The following is an 18,210-nucleotide window of genomic DNA, read 5'->3' as shown; positions in this document are numbered from 1 at the left end:
AGTAGCTTAATCGTGTCTGGTACTCAACTTGACAAACTACTTTTGAAAGCTTCTCAAGCTTATGTTGTTTCAGGGATGGACAGGTGTAATTCTGGATCCTGCACGTCCTCTCTGAGGTTGAATGTGTCTTGCTGAAAAAGCTCTACTGTGCTTAGGGTTGTATATCTTCGCAGGTCTCCCCTGAGACCATGGAAAGAGTTTAGGTTGAGTCAGATACAGGACCAAGCAAAGAGGAAAGGAAGACAAACCACAGAAGAGAGGGAAAAGCCAGGATCCTGATAGCTCTTTCAGAGGGGTGGCAAGGCAGGAAGTTGCACAGAAGAAAGGCCACCATCAATTAATATCGGACTAACTGCCCTCCTTAAAAAAAAAATAAAAATTCCTAGTTCGTAAAGCTGTGCAAGTAGTAACAAATTATGACCAAAATCGATCCAGTAAACCTCTGCCTCAGCACTTCTGAACGCTGCATAGAACTGGGGCCAAACTTCACCTGATTGATGCTTTGAAACGGGTGTAGAAATCTCTGGAGAAGGGAAGAAAAAAACAGTGTTACCTTTGGGAGGACTTAAAACCTGTGGGCCCCTGCTTGTTAAGGCAAGCTGAGAACATGGATGTATGCTGCTAGGTGGGTTCTGTGTGCTGGCACTCTTGGAGCCTGGCTGGGTGCTTGTTTGTTGTCTTCTGTGCTCTGTGTCTCAGCTGCAGGAGGTGTGGTAGAGAAACGGTGTTGCTGGTCAGCAGAATGAGCCTCTAGTCTTTACAGTGGCCCCTGGGCTTTTGGAGGATCTCACAGCTGCTGGGGTAGCAGCAGTTCACCTAGATGTACAATGCTGGGGATGGCTGGTACAGTTTGGGGAGATTCCTGCCTCTTTGCAGCTAAAACCCCTGCAGAGTGGACACCCAAAGCCTGGGCTGCTGCAGTTGTTTCTCTGAGCATTTCCAGCAATACCAGCGTCAGGCCCCTGTAGCACTGGTGGGCTTATCTCACTGCGGCTTCAGCAAAGGAGAAAGCTGATGGGAGAAAAAGAAAAGTTGAGGGGGGAGGATGATGAGGTGGAAGATGGGAGCATGACCTGGAGGCTTGAGGACCCATTGGAGGGGGAGGCAAAAGGAGAGTAACTTCAGCTGTGGAGATAATGAGAACTTGGCACAAACTGAGGGGAAGCTGGAATAAGCACGAGCTGGAAGCAAGCAGGGGCGTTTATAGGCAGGCAGCAACAGTAAACAGGATGGACTAAGATTGGGGATAAAGCAGCAGAAGTGAGCACTGGGGAATTTGTGTGTGCTTGAGGTTGGGACATTACTTCACAGAAGTTCTGAAAACTTAAAGCAGGCAAAAAAAGGGGGACTTTGGCTGACAAGTGCTTTAATACTGAAGTACTGCTAAGAGAAAGTTAAATCCTAGCTCAGGACTCGATTCAGACCTTGGTGGAAGGAGATGTCTTGCAGTTAGGGACACAGATCTAAATTCCCCTGGTATGTTTGCATCTTTAGGTATTTCTCTTAATCTCCCCAAGTTAGTGACTCCTTTACACCCCAGTCTCAGTGCACTGGTTTGTCATGTGCTTAACTCTCTCACAGGTCCGCTTGAGCTAACTGAAATTTAAATCGGCTTTAATTAACAGTTTGGGATTGGTTGAATTGGAGTTGTGGGTCCCTTGAGTCACAACTGTGCTATTGCAAGCTGTGGTATTAAATACACAAAAACTTGTAGCATGTATCACCAAGACATGGGCTAGACGGTAGTGCAGGCAGCCTTCGGTTCATTGCTGCTGCATCAAGAGAAGGTGGGTAGATTCAGGGCAGTACCGAGCCATCTCCATGGGCCAGGAGAGGCCTTGTATGATGGGTCTTGGCATGCTGCAGAGACCTTGCGCTGAACTCGGTCCTTGCTTGAGAGTGGGCGGTATGGTCCCTGCCTTAAGGGACATGAAGCCTTTTTTCAGCAATCCCGTGAAAGCACATACATCTGCCATTAAGGCTCAATTGCTCAATTTTGAGATGTATGGAGCCGCTGGGTACTCGGCATTAGGTTGTAAATGTCCAATATCAGGATGTCACAAAGCTCAAGGTAATGACATTAAGTAGGTTTCTTGTAGTGTCTGAGATCTGGATTTCTAAAGCCTAGCAGCGCGTGTCCTTTGGTGTGCACAGTAGATTTATCCATGATACATCAGTGATGAGAAATCCTTGGGGGGCAAGGAGGAGGACAGCCCCAAATCTGAAGCATGTATGTTTGTGCCCTGCTCATAGTGTCTCTGGGGCATTTTTATCCGTTTTTATATGGTGGTGTGTTACAGGGATTGCTTTTAACCACTGTTTGTTATGTTGATCGTTTTATATGTACATCATTTGATACACTGGACTAATTTATTACCTAGTATGATTTTTTCAAGCAAAAGCCTTGAAGTAGTCAGTCTCAGAACTATTCATGACACTGTTTCTTAATGAAACTATTTATTTCCTACAGTGACATAATTTAATATTAACTAAATTTATTTTTCCTATTATTTTGCTTTTAATTGCTTTTGAATTGAGATTCTGCAGGGCTAGATTTAGGTATTAAACACTTCTTCAGTTATTAACTCAGAGATAGTTGCAGTGCACTGAGAGATAGGTATAGTAGCACTGTCATGCTACTAAAGTAAGAGTTGTAACTCTGTAGAGCACATTTCTTGTTTGCAGGTAACTGATAAAATACTCTACATCTGAGGTTATGGCTTCTTTTACTTTTTAGCAGTGGATTTTTCCACTAATTTTTCCTGAACCTGAGAAGTTTTCAGTATGGAAGAAAGAAGCCCATCCCTCTTCCCCTTCTCAAAATGAAAGTCAAAATGCACAACTCAGGTTGGCCAAATTAATTTTTTAAATTAGAATAGATTCCCATTCAGACTTTAATTTAATTTTACTTCTATTCTGCAAGAAAGAGACAGTCAAGTTAACTCTGGTCATTTTGGCTGACATGATTCTTGGCTTTGCTTAAATTATTGATTATAGCAAGGGGAGGGACTTTGTGATGAGAACAGCGCTCTCACTAATAGAAACCTTTCACTAAATCAATTTCTACCATTCCTGCAATGCACCTTCAGGGAGTCGGAGGTTAGCAGCCTTAAGAAGAATTTTGTCTTCAAAGAGTGGATCTTTGCCATACATTTTTCTAAGCTTTTTCTTTTCATGTTTATACAGGCAGCTAAGGAGAAAAAAACCCAGCATAAATATATTTCCAGGGTTGATTTGTGGGGTGAGGGGCTGTTCTGGTCCAAAGTTGAGCTGATTAAATCTTGATGTGATTGATATCTAAAGGCTTGTGGGCTGAAAGTACTGTTTCAAAACCTTGTCTCCTGAGCAGAGTCAGTCTGAAAATACATCAATGTCTTGCAAGCTGGAATCAATTCAGTAGAGAATGCACTGTATGCACACTCTGCTGTAATTCCTGTATAGCCATCTCTCTCATTTTTTCCTGGCTTAGTAGAAAACGCAGTCATTTATATGGTCAACATGTGGTGTTTCCTCTGTTACATCTACCGGCAGTTGAATGGGGGTGGGTTTTCTTTTCTCCCACCCAAAGCACCGTTCCTTGTTAGACTAATTAAGTAAGTGTCTGTTTAAACATAGCAGTGTATTTTCCTGTATTTGAGTTGGAGATGCTACACAGAAGGAGAATATGAAGCTCTTGGGACATGTATATAGCTAACTTGAAGGATGCTGGTAGCAGATCAGTACATGTTGAACTACATGGGAGCATCTAGTAACTGTAAGTAACACTTCTATTTTGCTTTTTTGTAGCTCTGGTTGACAATGTCACTTGGCTCTGGATACTAATACAATTATTTTATCGGTTAATAAAAATTCTGCTCAGTGGAAGATCACCTGGTATCTGACAAGTTACAGAGTGCATGGTGTGCAGTTAGTACCTTTCGGTATCTTTCTGAATGCTCATCATTTCAGTAGTGAATTGAGAAGTGATGTTTTAGACTTGTGATCCACAGAGCTCAAAGATTTTTACATAGGTTTAAAATACATTACGAACCAGACTTCTAGCTTCTCCTTCACATGTCACAATTCCTTCCTTTCCTTGCATTAAAGGGAAGAAGAAATTCTAAATAACATATGAGCAGTACTCCTAGTCATTTGCTAAAGTTCAAGGTAAAGCAACTTTTGATATACTGAGTGAGGTTTTGGGGGTTAAAAAAATGAGGTGGTTTATAGCCAGTATTTGACTGGGATTTGTCAAAGAATGTTGACTAATATCTTGGACATTTTTTTTTTTGTTCATTTTGCTAGCCCTAAATCAGTCAATTTGGACAGATTGGAAGAACAATCTTTTATTGGAAAGCTGGTTCACACAAAACCTTTACACAACTTTATGTCTTCATTTGTGGAATTGTAATTAAATAGCATAACTGTATTTTCTCCTTACAAAAACCATCCAGTAATAAGAAACAGTGATCTGGCTTGTCTTTTGTAAAATTGTTTTAAATTCAGTTCAGGTGTCATTTTGGGGTTTTTTTGTAGGGAAGCCAGCATCATTTGTCACACTCTGTAGCTGTAGCAGACTTTCAAGATAACATTTGGTGTTAAATTCAGGTTACCTTATTTTCTTTTGTGCTTAACTAAACCAGAATAATGAGTCACCCTTTTTTGCCACTGGAGCCTGTCAGTAGATCGACTGAGGAACTTTGTAGTCTCCTGATGAATTAATTTGCAATGGTTGATTATGCTGAAACATAACCAACACTTTTTAAACAAAGAAATCTGAAAAGTGGGAAGAAGACATCAGAAAAACAGAGATTTCAGGGCTAACCTTCCTCTGATGCAGAATAGGAAGTTTATTTGATTTTCCATACAGGGTTGTTTTTTCCCACTAAAATGGCTATCTTGAGCTTTGTGAAATTATATTGCCTATGTGTATTCAGGATACGTATAGGAAATAAGGCCGTTATGCAACTATCAAAATGAATGTGTGATCATTAACAAAAGATTATTTTTCTGTATTTCTCTTGATTTCATGTCATAGTTGAATTTATACTTTCATAATTATACTCCAGATTTCTGTGCTTCAGATATACCAAGCATACTTCTTTATGGGAAGCTACTTTTTCCTAAGACTTGTCTAATCCTACAATTAACTTCAAGGGAAAATGCAGTTTCTTAAAAGAGTCTGCTTTGGGAGTAGGGTGACATGGAAATTGTCCCATTCTTTTTTCATCCCAGTGGCTTCTGTCCACATCCACTTTGGTTTTAGTTTCAAGGAGCTGGTCCAGAAAACAGTGGTGCGTGGTCCAAACTGCTTAACGCTTCCCAGAAGAAACTTGTCTTTTTTGGGTGGTCAGGTGTCTCTTAACTAGAGAAGACACTGGTGTTCATCTGGGACAAGCTTCAACTATCCCAATGTAAAAATCAATTCAGCAGTGACTTAGGAAGAGTTGTAGTTTTCCAGGAATGATGCAGAGGGATGGGTTATCTTTCGGGTGTCTCTGCCAGAAGTAGGCAGAGATGCTATCTATGTGTTTAACTACTGTTTCAGGTTCAGTACTTCCAGATTTTGCTAACATCAGTGCAATAATTGATATTATAACTAAATAAAATATTTGACAGTATTAAGAAAAAAAAAAAAAAAAAAAAAACCCAAAAAAAAGGCAGCCAGACAGGCAAAATCCACCACTTAAAAAGTTGTCCTCCCTGCAGACCACACTTGAAATACTCTAGTAGTAGTGATTATTGGTTGTATATTTTTACCCTTTCTTTTTATGTATCCAAGTATACAACAGAAGCTTTACTGTAGGTGAGGGAATCTATCTATCTATATATATATATTATGTGCAAATATATCATTTGCACATAAGATCTCTTTCGTTTTCCTCTGCTAAACTACCCCATCTGCAGACAAGACAAGTGGACAGACTGAGCACTGGAAGCAAAAAGGCTCTTCAGAAGGGAGGGGACGGAGTTTTCAGATGTTGCTCTGTCATTATTAACACATTTAATTTACATTCTCTCTTTAATTACACAAGAATGCGTATAGATATTGTGCATTTATAAAGGCTATAGTACTGATGAATAAGAATAAATGCTTCAATTTACACCAAGAAACCAATTAAAAAATAAATGGAAACAAATTTATAATTTTTTCCTGAAACAAATAAACATTGTCTCCAAAAGGGAGTCTGAAAAGAATGTCTTCCAAAACAAGAATCATTTTTAGGCCATTGTTTATCTTTTAGTGTTAGGCTTTCATTCTAATTTTATTTTTTCAGATTTTTTTTGGAGGGGGAGACATGAGAGATTCTGTGGGTTGTAGTGAGAGGTTTTTTAGTTGGTAGTTTTCTGGCTGTTGGGTTTTCTTGTAATGGACAAGCTGCAATTTTCTCATGGTTCCAGGAGTTGGGGGTTTAAAAAATACCAGATATCACAAGGCATAATACAAAAGTGCAGAAAATTTCTGTCGAAAATGCTGAAAACGAGTCTTAAGTTCACAAGAATACTGTTTCATTTCCTTAGTGTTTTAAAAGTAAACTTCTTGAAAGGAATGAGCCTTGCAGCTTGAATTCTGCCATAATGAACAAATACACTACCTCGCTTGGTAGTACACTAAAGGTCTTTTGGCAGGACATGCTTTTTAATTTTATGACTTGCTGATGAGTAAGGCAGTGGTCAAAGCTTAGAAGAGGGAAAACTCTCTGTTTTCTCCTTTTGGTAATGTTACTGCAGAAGGGTCAGTGTAAAGACCACCAGATATATTTTGACTTAGTTATTTGTCTTTTGGTTTATCAGTTTACAGATGCTATGACAGAATTGTGTGTTGTGCTGGCCACAGTCTTTTATCTGGGCTAATTCTGTTTTCCGAAGGTACAGGATTCACTGAGAATTTGAGTATAGAAACAATGACGTTCTAACTAGCATCTTGCATCCAGTGTGTGGCTGTCATTTCTTCTGTCTATCTCTGAATTTTTCTGGAATGCAAGTAATATAAGGGAAGCAAGACTGTAAACATTACTGACATGAGAGCTCTTTTGAACTGTAATAATTGTAATATGTAAAAGCCTGTTGTTTAAGCAGTGTTAGTTACCTCTCAAGAGCAGCTGGCTTTGCAGTGATCACTGGGTAAGATCTGCTTTTAGTTACTGCTCTTCATGGTAGTTCAAATTCGTAAAGATACTTAAACCTGACATGTATTTACCTATAAAGAAATTTTTATCTATTAGATGGCTCTGTACAATTTAGTATAAAAGTAGTAACATCTTCCTTTTAGACACATTAATATAAAATTGAAGTTGACAAATGTATAAGGTTGGTAACATTCAGTCCCAAAACTCCTGAACTGCTGTTGTCACATGAGTTTATTGTGTATCTCAGGGTAGGAAACTGTGTTCCTTTGTACTTATGAGAACAAATTTATTGTGGATTTTCCTTCTGGGTATATATATATACCTTGTAGAGGAAGCTTGGGTATATTGTTTTGAGGGTTTCTCATATTGGATGTGGCATTTTAATCTGACCCAGTATAATTGTTGTGGTTACTTTTATCAGTGTGTTTCAATAATATTGTTAATTTCGCTATTTCCTATGCAAACTAATATACTGACTGGAAGCTAGAGCTCACTTTTGCAAGAGTTACAGAGGTTACAGTTCCATTTTGTACATCACCAGATAGTACATCAGTAGCAGAAACTTATGGGAGCAATAAAAACAAAAGCAATAAAAATAAAAACAAAAACTAGCATAAAGTGGTCCTCCCCCCTTTATATCTTTTTCACTTTCAGCAGTTGGTGGTTTTAGAGCTTTCAGACTTGGTATGTCATTCATGATATCTTCTTTAATTGTTCAATAGACATCTTTAACATGAATTTGTTTAATCGTTTTTGGTCTCATTTTTATTTCTGGCATCCACAACATCCTGTGACCATGAGCTCCATACTTTTTCAGGCAACACATAATTAAATTATTTCCCTTTGTTATAAAATTGGTCTCCAATAATTTCATTAGATGCCCGTTGCTTTTCTGTTGTAGGAAGCAGTAAATAACAGTGAATCATTTCCTTTCCATTCTTGCCGCCTTCTCCACCATTCATGATTTTACAGATTTCTGTGACATCCTTCCCTCTTCCCTGTCATTCCTTTTCCAAACTCGAGTCCTACTGCACTCAGTGTCTCTGCCTGCAGAAGCATTTTTATCTGTCTTTATCTTTTCTGGTTCTGCTATGTCCATTTTTATAATGGGGTACGTGGAAGTGCATGGACTAGTCTTGCAATAGTTCAGCTCTACATTGGAACAGTAGGCATAAGGATTTTTGTCTTGATCTTAGTTCCTAACATACAATTTTTTCAATTGCCAGTGAGTACCAAACTGTGATTTTCAAAGAATTCAGTGACCTTGATCCTTCCAGGATGGCAAAAGGTAATTAATTGCCTGCCATTATATATGAAGATTTTGTTGCACATCAGAAGAGTAACAGTAAAGGAACTTAAAGAAATCGGTGAAAACCAGGAGACAGACATCTGTGTGGTAAAGGAAACTGAAAAGTGAAGGCTGTGCATTAGAAAAACAGCTCTTGAAACCACATGTATCCTAATCCTGTAGGACCTATTTGCAGTATTTTATTTTTGCACAGCAACAAAGGTAAATTAAGTCTAGGGTGGGAAATCTCAATTGTATGTAACTGTGATTTTTCCTGCTTCCCAAGATCACCAGCAGCCCTTTGGCATGTCCACAAATTGTAACATTTTCACCAAAGATTAGATAATATTTTCAGCTGGGGGAAGGATCATGCTGTTGCTTGTGCATATCTTGTTTTACTGTTGTGACAAATCATGATGACAATCAGCTGTGTCTTTTCCATAGTGCTCATAGATCTCAATGGCTTGTGGTACATCACATACTGGAGAACTTTTGTGTATTGTTTTACTGTGCTTTGGCATGCTCACATTCTTACCAAGCAAGTGTGTGTTTTGAGGGAGATTCTATCTCGGGCTTCACAATAAAGGAGACTTTTGAAGTTGTTATAAACTGGGCATATGCAGCTTTAACAAGAATTTGTCCTCAAGTTTTTGAAGCTAGTAGCTATTTTGCTAATATACTGTGAATTGAAGGTGATGCTAATTGCAAGTGAAATTCTGTTGTGGTTCTGCAGAACTGTAAAATTAATCCCTCCCTTTTTCTTTGTCAAATGCTTGTCCGGCATAGGACTCCAGTTGTGTGTTAGGTTTGTTTCTGGCTACTGTTTGCTAGGTTAGACTTACCAGAGTGATCAGTTCCACAGTTATTTTTCTGAATTTTATTCTGATTCTTGTTGGTGGTTATGTCCAAGATACCGTTTCTATCCCCTTGTTGTGGTTTAACCCCAGCCAGCAACTAAGCACCACTTCTCATCGGCAGGCAAGCAGAAGAGCAGGGCTCCAGCACGCATAACAGTTACTTGGGAAGACAAACACCAGCACTCTGAATGTCCTCCCTTCCTCCTTCTTCTCCCAGCTTTATATACTCAGCATGATATTCTATGCTATGGAATATCCTTTTGCCTAGTTCAGGTCAGCTGTAGTGGCCATGTCCCCTCCAGTTCCTTTTGCCCCTCCAGTCCTCTCGCTGTCAGGGCCTAAGAAAATGAGAAGTCCTTGACTTAGTGTAAACACTACTTAGCAACAACTAAAAGCATCAGTGTGTTATCAACATTATGCTCATACTAAATCCAAAACACAGCACTGCATCAGCTACTAAGAAAATTAACTCTATCTGGGCTGAAAACAGGACACCCTTTAAACATAGATTTCTGAATTTAGCATCAATTATGTGTATAAATCCACCTCTGGAAAAAAATGCAAAATTTTAGTGCTGCAGTGCCATGAAGTAGCTATGAGAATGAAAATAATGGTATTTCTAATGCTAGATGTATGCTTTCAAAGACTATTAGCATCTCTGAGTTTCCTTAATACCCAAAGATGTCTGGTGTGAATAAAGACTCATAGAATGAAAGAAAGTTGATACCAGTGTCGTGGTGTGAAACAGTTAAATAATTTGTGCTGTATCGGCATGCTTCTCTCTCCTACAGGATGTGAAATACAACCAGCTCCCCTGATGCTTACATCTGCTGTCAGAAGCTGCTATTCATAAAGCCTTCCCCTTGTAGATGCTGTATGCTATGTTCCATATATGGCTCTACACATTGTGTGGGAGAAGACTTAGTTCAACTGAAGCAAGATTACTTTTGAAAAGGTTAAAGTTTGTTGTTGCGTTGTTGCTATTTTGTTGTTGTTTTTAAATAGTCTCAAAGCTTGAAGGCTGGGAAGTAGAGCTCAGTTCACATCTTACAAGACCTCAGCACAGCCTTTAGCTGCCTGATGTGCCCGAGCTTCTCCCTTAACACCTTTCTTTGCAAGTAAGCTGTGGGCCGTGAGGGCCAACACATTGCTTCCCGTGCTTGTGCAATATTTCATGCTTATAAGCTTCTAATGGTAAAAGAGTGGATTTTTGCCATCGTAACAATTTCTACCTTCCCTTCAGTATTGTAGCAGCATGAAATGAATTTGAAGGGGGGGGGAATACTAGGTCTTCAGCTTCTGTGCTGAAAGAAAAAGGAGCCTTCAGTTTGTTCTCTAATACACATTTGACTATAGCTTTGAAGTGGCAAACTAATCCATTCTATAGATTGTTAAAAGTAACATTCTTTTACTGATGGTACTACACTGAATAAATTGGATAGGAGGGGGTGGGAATTTTTTGCTATATCAGGTAGAGCAGCCCTTCATGTGGGACAGAAGGGGACTCTGGCATGTGGACACACTGGAGGACAGTGGCTTGATACTGTAGTTGGTGTTTGGGTGCAGGGAGCCTGCACACATCCTGGGGAGCATGCAGAGTGTGGGCATGGCTCTGGGCAAGTTATTTAATGTATCTCGGACATCACCTCCTGCTTCTGTCCAACTTTGTTTAAAATGGGGCTTGCACTCTCCAGCCTCACAAGGTTAATGTGAAGATAAAGTCATTTTAATGGTGCCCTAGTGCATCTGCTGCGCTGTGTGTGGAGCTGTGCATCCACATGGACTGAGGGATGAGCAGGGCTTGCATCTGAGATGGGAAATGGCTGTTCTTGCAGATTTTGCTTTTTCTTGAAGCACAACATTTAATTTCAGAGAGTAACTCTGTTGTAATTCAATTTTATGTTCTGTTTTCATTGAATCATCAAATTCAAAAAAAGGTTTTTCTAATGCATTTGCACCGTGCTGTAAATGAAGCTGTCAAAGAAAAGCAGCTTTAGTCAAGCCGCCATTTGAATTGTATGACAGTGCCACTGGCTAACTTCACTGGCTTCTAATTAGCCAATCATATGCACAAAACCCACTAATGAGCATTTCTGTAACATTTCAGACGACATCAGTACATTTATGCAGTATGTTCTTCAGAGAAGTACAGCCCTTCCTTTCACTACATTGTTCTCTCTTGAAGTCAGTTGGCTCCATCACATTTTAGATAAAGAAAATTATCATCTGCCTAGTATCTGACTTTTTGCGCAAGTATCTTTTGTTCCACAGTTTCTATTCTAAAGGGAGAAGCAAATAGTGAATGCTACTCAGATTCCTTCTTCCGTGCTCTGTCTTACTCCTTATGTCATTCAGATTAGAGACATTCACTAACATCACCAAATTTAGATTTTTGAGGCTTTCTATTTCTCAGTTGAAACAAATTTGATAAAAAGTGTGGACTCCCAAGTTTGTTGACGTTCTTTAGTTCCAGAACTTGATGGCAAGTGTATGGTAGTTAAGTAAGGGAATAGGATATGCCAGTCTGTTTTTTGTAACATGTATCAAGTAGCACCAGCTACTAGCTGAAAGTCTAAGGGAGATGGGACTCACTTGTGTCTACAGCCAGTCCCAGCAAAACAGAGTTACAGGCTGGGAGATACTGAACTCCATAATGTTTGATACTTGTAAAACAGAGTTTTACTTGTAAATACAGCATTATGGTGCAGCAGTTCCGGTGTGGAGGGTTAAGGCTGTAAAGGTGACTGTGCTGCTGTATGCTATACATTGGCATTGCGTCTCCTCTTGCTCTGCATGCATCTTGAAGTCAGAGGGACATCTGTGTTTTAACTGCTTTTTGTGTCAGTATTTATAGATTGAATCTTCCTGTTCTGTGTGATTATTGCAGATAATATTTGTTTGTTGACCAAAATGAAATTGTTAATGGTCTCTTCTGTGGATAGTTTGACACTAACGTATTGATTCAATTTGAGGAGGCAGGAGAATCAGGCTTGCTATTTTAGTAGAGAAATACATAAATTCACAGCTGCTACCGAAGTAATTTTTCTTGTTTTTCTGCCAAATGTTTAGCTGCTGTCGCTGAGACAGATAAATTTTATGGGGGTAAGGAAGGCTGGACTCGTGCATGTGCACGTTGCGTTTCCGGGGTGTGCTGTGCCAGTGTGGCTGCTGGCACGACAGTGCAAATGCAGGCATTGCTGTGTGAGTCCAGCAGTCCCTTGGCTGAGGTGACCGTTTAATTTTTCTTCTTTAGACCAGACAAACCCCCGCTTCTGAAACAATACAAAGTAGTTAAGTAGAGTATGAACCCAGAACACAAGATCATACAATGCAATCCTGCTGTCTGTGGGGAAGGGTATGGGAAGAAGAGATACCATGCCAAAAAAACCAATCAGAAGAACAGATGCAGATTTCTGCTGGACTGTTTCAGCCCTGAAAGCTAACTCACAAGACCATTTTTAGTGATTTGCTAATGAGAAAGAAGATACTGCTCTGGATGAATTATTTGTTGCTCAGGGTCTGCCATGGTGAGGAGGTCCTTTGGGATGCAGTCCCACAATGCATGGTCTCAGTGGATTTAGACCAAGTTAGAGGTACGCTGTGCTGTGTGTTGGACTATTATTAAGTAAAAGCTTTTGCCACCTAGTGGAAAAAGTAGAGAATTTCGAATAAGCAAGAAACCCACTAATACTGGTCATATGCGAAGTGTATTTATATAAGCAGGAGTAACCCACTTGCTAGAATGGTAGCAAGTTACTGTGGCTTCTGTGGAAATCAGTTGGTAGAAATCTTCTGAGGTAACAGTGCATATTGTTCACATAGCACAAAGCTGGTGAAAAGGGTATTAATTTGTACACTACTCACCTGTTTGGAACTGCTTTTCGTTCCACCCCAGAGGGTACCTGCCTGTACCTCCCCTGGATCTTGGGCTTGGCCAGTATGCTTTGAATGCCTCTGTGGTGACTCGCTCCCCCCAACAATGGGATGGGGAAGAGAATCAGAAGGGCAAAACTCATGATTCACGATAAAGATGGCTCAATAAGTGAAGGGAAAAAAAACCCAACAAGTGGCGCAGGCACAATCACTGATGACCTCCCACCAGCAAACCAATGCCTAGCTAGTCAGGCTGGAGGCAGAGTGAGAAACAGAGGTGGTCATGGCCCTCTGCAAACACTGCTCAGCAATAGCAAAACCACTGATGTGTTTTCAACGCTTGTTTTGGTCACTAATGTAAAACACAGCACCTTGCAGGCTGCTATGAAGAAACTGTAACTTCATCCCAACCAGACCCAGTACAGCCCATTAGTTGCCCAACTCTCCTAATGTTCATCAGCCTCCTAATGGAGAGATGAAGATCTGGTCACATGGTAGAAGTTTGTGCAAGAGCTATAGGATGTGCCTCCAACTACAGTGCTTTCAGGTAGCGATTCATCAGCCTTTGTTTCAGCTGGGGTGGTCCTTCCTCTGTCCGCTATTTTGTGTTTCCACTGCTGCTCCACCTGGGTAAGCATCCTCCCTCCTCCAGGTGAAACAAGTCTTCCCCAGGGCCTGGCTTCTTCCTGGTCCACAGCTTCTGCCATGACACCCCCCTTGAGACAGCAATTTGGAAGTGACCTGAATTGCTGTCCAAGTGTTCCTTCCTTCCTTTGCCAGACTCCTGTTGTTTCATGGCTGGATCTTTTTGGTTGGTGAACAGACTAGCCCTCTTGTTCTTAACTGATTTTTGGCATTTTTTCCAGGAAGGAACATGTGGACCTTTCCTCACGGTCTTCCAGCAGTACTTTTCCCTACTGCTGCTGCTATTAGTATCAACTCCTGTAAATGCAGGCTGCAGTGCTCATTTTCACAGCTTCATCTCTGGACCTCATGCTGTATTGCCCCTGAGCAGACGCTTCACAGAGCCCTGAAATTGTCCCACTTAAGCAGGCAGGTAGTACCATCCTGAGTACTCATCCAAGCCTGTCATCAACAGTTCTTCTGAACTTCTCTTCTGAAGTCACTTGCCCTTGGCTTTCATTCGTTACTGTGCTAGTACTTAGGTCCTTATGTCAACAGCTTAGTGTTTGGTGGTTGAAAGGGAGAAGAAGCCAGGACAGCAAAACAAGTGGGTTTAGTGGTTTTTCCCTGAATGTTTACAAATCTGATTTCCTCTCTCTTCCTTAAGATTAGTCATCTCTGCTTGAACACCTTGTATGCCTGTAGTAACTCATTATTTATACAGCAGGATGAAGATAATTTCAAATGAAAAGAAATAGTACAGGTGATTCATCCCAAGCTTCCTTAGGATTTTTAAGAAATCAGTCTTTTCTGATTATGGTTTATGTTACAGTCAATCAAAATGGCAATTAATTTTGGCTCAGATTGTGTCTAGTTACGTGTATGCCTGTGAGTCCCACGTTTCTGCATGTTTTCCTGGAATGTGTTTGAGAATCTTCCTCTCCCAAACGCATGCGGCTGGTTCAGCAGTTCAGCAAGGAGGATGACAGGGTTGTCATGACAACTAGTTCCATGCTGTGAGAAAAGATGATGCCAAATTACCAGCTTCTGTCTGTTTATCACTCCTCGTTGAGTAATGTTCCCCAAATTAGACAGGCTTGTCTGATTTATAATTACTTGTTCTAGTGGCTTGCATTTTTGCTGCATTTGTTTCTGCGATAGCACTCATGCTTCTTGCAGTGATGCTTAGGTGAGACTACCTGCTGACCACCATTGTTGTGAGTTATGAAAGTAGGTGGTTATGCTGTAGTGTGTGCAAAGTGAGGAGAAAATCTGTCTTTGGGTTTTTGGGGTTTTGTGTGTGTGTTTGGGTTTTTTGGTTTGTTTTTGTTTGTGTTTTTTTCAACCCAAGGAGCTTAAAATTGCACATTGAGCTCACTACAGTAAATAAATGGGATAAAAATATTCAAGGCCTCTGCTCTTTCTATTGCTCTCTTTAATGAAGACTGCTCCTTTTAATTTTGTTTGCCTTCACTCATTACTACAGTATGTCTTCCCTAACCTTCCAATGCCTGCCTTCATCTTCAGTGTGCATATGGGGTGGGGAGGAGAATATGCTCCCTTTAGAATAAAATCCTGGATCTGCTGAAGTCATTGACATCTTCTCAAGAAGACTTAAGGTTTTTTGTGGGTTTTTTCCCTTTGATTTTGCTTTTATTTTTTATTCAGGCCCTGAGCGCAGAAGGAAGACATTTTTGTTTCAAGATTTTGGAAGTTCAGAAGAGGGAAAACCACTTTCCCCCATCCCTTTTCTTTTCAATAAAACCTTTTTATCCTCCTGTCTTCCCAGTTCCTTTCTTGTGCTTCCCCTTGTGTGCCTAGAAGGACAGCATCTGTAACATGCACATGATACTGTGGGCCAGCTCTTTCATTACACTTCATCACAGCAATGAAGAAAGCCATCAGATTTGAAGCCACTGGTTTCCCATTGCAGCTCAAACCCTATGACATCATGTTGTTGGATCCCTGTCACCATCCCATTCTTTGTAGTTTTTGACATAGGAAACTTTGGCACAGATCCCTTATCTACAAACAAGGCAGTTTTCAGTTTGAATTTCATTTACATTGTGCACACACTAATGGAATGAGAGCAGTGGGAGGGATAGACATTCAAAAGTGGATTTTATAGATTTATTGTTGGCTAGATTATTTTTCAAGATTTGGAAAACTGAAAGTGTTCCTTTTTTGGACTGTTGTGCTTCTGGCCTGGACATGGAACATTCCTTTTCAGTTAACTTTTCAGTGTGGGAATATGCTTTTGAGGCAGTGGTAGATAATCAAGGTCTAGACAGAATCCTGCGTTTGGATGGTATCCCTTTTCTTCAGAGGACCTTTACAGAAGAAAAACTGTTACAAAACAGTCCTGAAAACTGAGATGACTAAGCTAGGAGTACAAAAAAAGCGAGACCTCTGATCTTTATCTCTGTACAGTATGGGTATTTCTTAACCTCTTTAGATAACGTAGATCAAGTGCTTGCAAGCGATGTTGAGCCTTGTAGACAAGTGGTCTCACTTGGTCGTTCTGCTACCTTCTTAGCAGAAAGAGCCCTTCTTACCTAGAAAGACTGACTGAAAATCAGGTGCTTCCATTAACTCTGGAGCTGCATTTGTATCGGGGCTGTGCATTTATTACAGTCTATTTTAAACTATATTTTTTTGCTTCTATACAGTTACATTGCTAGTACATTTTTCCTTGAGGTGTCAATTATCAGCTTTTCTTTCCATCACACAATGTGATCTTTTTCTTCCAGTCCTAAGTAGTGTGTAAATACACTAGTCATCTTTCACTGCCTTACTATCAGAAAGGGAAGGAGCTCGATTATGTACCTTCCAGACAGGAGTGTTGAGCTTTGTTATTGAAATTATGCAGTATGTTTCTAGTCTCTATCAAGAAGAGATCCTGATTAATTTAGCACAAGCACATTGCCATACAGCCAGGTTTCAGTACTAGACTGGTGATAAACCAACTTATGACAATGGTGGGTGCAGTATGTGGTTTGTTTTATGCTGATAAATACAGATTTTGCCAAGGGCAAAGTAGAGAAGGCAGTTCTCAAGATAACAGAATTTGGTCCATAGGAAATCAAGCATCTTGCGAATATTCTTCCATTCTACCTTCGCTATAGTACCTAATCAGCCCTGATTGAATGTTTTACTTCAGTGTAGTCCTTTCTCAAAAAAATGCGTAATTGTTGTCTCAAAAATTTTAACACAACTTACTGTTAAACTGAAATTAACTTTGCTTGTACCTTTGTGTTCCTGCTCTTCCAGAAAGTGCCTCCAGAGCTCCTGTCATTCTCTTTCCACCTGTATTTGTTTCTAATGACTGCCTTTGGTCTTCAGTGAAAGGGATTTCTAGCTGTACCTGCAGAAGAAAGCCTGAACTAGTTAAAAGCTGCTTCAACTTCATGGCATTTAGTCTCTCTAATTATGAAATATCCACAAATTACATCAGCAGAAGATGCTGCCTACATAGTCAGGAACAGCAGCTGGAAAGCTGCACTGCATTTAGATGCAGAGCGTACTATTTGCATCTGTTGTAATGCCACCGATACAACCTGTGCTTGGTGAGCGTCGACCTTGCCTCACACGGGATGCCAGTTATGAGGGAACAGTTTGAAGCATTGCAAAATGATGGAAAAATAAATGGTCTCCATTTGCTGCAGAAGTTTGTCTGCTCCAAAAGATCCTACTGAATGCTGTCATTTTAATTTCTGTTTAATTGGACAAGGGCTAAACAGATTTGCAATGGCAGCAATTTGATTACTATCCTTCCCCTGGAAAAGCAATAAAATAAGTGATAAAAATACTAATTTTGCCAAAGAGCTTGGTCATCAGTTACATGTGCACTTCAGTGAAATATTTATATTGTTTATTACCATCTCTCTTCAATATCATAACAGTTTCCTAGGTCACCCTCATATAGTAAGATAATTTTAACTTGAAATACAAATGTAATTACTAAAATTTCTAATTATTATGCCAAACTTAATATCTGAACTATAGCTACAGTGTGGAATTCATCACTGCTGTATATCAGGTAATTGGCACAGGCTGACATTTGGAGAAGGAAGTTACAAACAGCAATATTTTACATTATATGAGCTCTATCCTATCTTTAGAATACAAATTGTGTTCACAAAGCTCTCCTATCCAGAGTTACCAGTTGAATATGGCAGTGTTTATGGCTTTGTGGAGGTACATCTCTGTTGCTAGTTTTTTCAAGAATTAATTGTTTCATTTTGTGTAGCGGACTTCATTTTTCCAGTATTTTTGAAGTTTTAACTGCTCTCCTTAGTTATAATGGTACCGGGAAGAAGGCTTTACTTAGTTTTTTCTCTTAGAGGCTCTGTGTTTCAGCCATTCAGACAAAGATTCAGACACAAGCATTTATTTTTGATTGAAACTTGGCCAGCCAATTTCAACATGTGAGAGCCTCTTCAGACTGTTTTACTCCTTT

General features: G+C 40.0%; 1 protein-coding gene across 12 annotated transcripts in view; it reads left to right on the top strand.

The window, feature by feature from the left end:
- APBB2 (amyloid beta precursor protein binding family B member 2) overlaps positions 1–18,210 on the top strand; it is a 189,726-nt gene that overhangs the window by 98,273 nt on the left and 73,243 nt on the right. The gene's annotated exons all lie outside the window — the stretch shown is intronic.

This window comes from Falco cherrug, chromosome 1, assembly GCF_023634085.1.
Source record: "Falco cherrug isolate bFalChe1 chromosome 1, bFalChe1.pri, whole genome shotgun sequence".
In the NCBI taxonomy this organism is placed as follows: domain Eukaryota; kingdom Metazoa; phylum Chordata; class Aves; order Falconiformes; family Falconidae; genus Falco; species Falco cherrug.
The sequence above is the reverse complement of the archived record's forward strand: the minus strand, read 5'-3'. Positions and strand labels throughout refer to the sequence as shown.